Genomic DNA, 2,500 nt, shown 5'->3' with positions numbered 1-2,500 from the left:
TTTCCTTTCTGCTCTCTCTCTCTCTCTCTCTCTCTCTCTCTCTCTCTCTCTCTTTCTCTCCCCTCTCTCCTCCATGTCTCTTCCTCCAATTTCATCATGTCTATCTTGTTCTTCGCTTTCTTTCTCTTCCACACTTCGGTCTTCCAGTCACTATCTACCCTCCCCTCCGCATCTCCTTTTTTTCATCTTCTTCTTTTCCCTCTCTTCTTCCTCTTCCTCCTATTACTCCTCCTCCTGCTCTTCCTCTTCGCAAAAACTGTCATGCTTCTTCATGTCCTTTTCCTTACCTGGTTCGGATTCTGGTTAATCTTTTCTCTCTCTCTCTCTCTCTCTCTCTCTCTCTCTCTCTCTCTCACACACACACACACACACACACACACACACACACACACACACACACACACACTTCAGTCCTTTCTATCTATGTCTCTCTCCCACACTTCAGCCCTCCACTTATCCCTCCTCTTCCTCCTCCTCCTCTCCCTCCTCCTCATCCTACTCCTCCTTCACGCTGCACTACTTTGATTTGATATGCACCATCACCTCACGACCTCTGCTCAGCTAAGCCCTGCAAGGGAGCCAGTCACCCAGTCATCCAGGCACCCAGACACCCAGGCACCATCCCCTACCATAAGCCCTTTATGTCTTCCCTTTTTATTCACGCACTCTGTTATATCCTAGGAAAAGCGCGAATATCATCCCCCAGTCACCCAACTCGTTTGTATGTCTTTCAGCACGCACTATCTGTCGCTGATGTCACCCATGCAAGAGGGCTTGTTTCACCCAAACACTTGTGGGCACCTGTGTCAACACCCGCTTATCCTCACCCTTTTTCACCCTGAGGGAAAAGTGTGCATTTCAACCCCGTCCCTCCTCCACCCATCCCCCTTTTAACACCTACTACACGACAGCAACACGAGATTACCCACAAGGATAGAAGCTGGTAATCTATAGTCCATAGTAACAACACCCATCACTTGTAGTCACCCGTACGGAAGGGTATGTGAGCCCCATCACCCATCGGATTCACCCATCCTTTTCGGTAACCCATCGTTTATATGTGCAGTTACCCATTTGATAGGAGCCCTCCAAACGATGCACTGGATTCCACACTCCATACACTCCACATACTCCATACGCTCCACATACTCCACACATTCCACACACCCCACATACCCCACATACTCCACACACTCCACAACTTCCACATACTTTACTCCTCACTCCATTTGCCACATTCCAGCCCCACGTTATAATTGTCATGCTTGATTCCAACCTTGTAGATATCAAGACATCGAACTTGTCATTTCTATCTCCTCAATTGTTCGTATTTCTTACTTGTTGTTATCCCAGAATCCTGATACACTGGTGGCGTCATCGGAAGCGTGCTGGTCTCGCGTTCGCCTAGTTGTGGGTTCGAGTCCTGCGCTCTTCTCCGATTACTAACAGTGACTTCTTACCTGCCCCCATCAGTCCCCCAAAGCGCATAGATAGGTCAAAGGTGACGGCTTCGGCCGCAGACACTCAGCATCTCCTGGCGTAGGCTCATCACCTCTACCTTAGACCCCACATCCGCTCTTCACAAGCAAAGCAAATTGTCTACTCAAACTTGTCAGAAATTGAACAAAGAGCAAACAATGAATTAGACGATGGAGGCGAAATAAACTCGTGAACATGAAGAACAAGTTAGGAAGTTAGGAACAATAATGATTCAATGAAAAATTATAATAACAAACCAACCTATCTGGCAACACTGGTGAAGGAAATATCTGCCAACTTAAAGTGAACAGCATGTAATCCAGACTTTACACCTCCAATAAACTACATTTCTTCCTTGCTCGTCCTATATCAAGTATTGACTGCATGAGCTTCACATGTATTCAGTACTTTAGGAATTTTACTGTCACCCCTACGGACCAGAGCTACGCTTTTTTTTTTTTTCTGGAAACTATTCTCCACTCAGAGGAGAATACAGATCACATGTGAATTTTCCTATCGACTTCCTTCATTTCCTCCCAGACCACCTCTTCGACGCTGTACTGTCACCAAGGACAGAAGCGCTGGTTATATGCTACGAAGTACAAATGACCTTCTCCGTGTGTTCTTCGTATCCTTCTCCCGAGTCTCATCGTCTGGTTGCCGTTGGCGCCAAGTCCTGGAATTGGTCATCCCAGACACTCCTGGCTCTTGATTCCAGTACATTAGTTTTACAATGACAGTCCGCATCTGCTCCTTCTCCCAAGTGCCCCCTCACGCAAGCTGTTCCAGGCTTTATGGGCCCCTTAACTAGAGCCACATATCCTGTAGCTGGCACTCTCATCGCGTGAACTCAGTCTATGGCACCAACTCTCAAATCCTTTTGTCACTGGTGCATGGTGCGGGTTCTACTCTGCCAAGCACCAAAGGGTCTTTTTAGGGGGGACGTTGGGGTGAGGTGGCTCTCCCTGTTCACGAGAAGGTCTCGGTCGGTCATGGTCCCGTTCAAGAGAGGGTCCGCGAC

This window comes from Oratosquilla oratoria, chromosome 1 (genome assembly GCF_046742065.1).
Source record: "Oratosquilla oratoria isolate Oo_2021 chromosome 1, ASM4674206v1, whole genome shotgun sequence".
In the NCBI taxonomy this organism is placed as follows: domain Eukaryota; kingdom Metazoa; phylum Arthropoda; class Malacostraca; order Stomatopoda; family Squillidae; genus Oratosquilla; species Oratosquilla oratoria.
Note: the sequence above shows the minus strand (reverse complement) of the source record.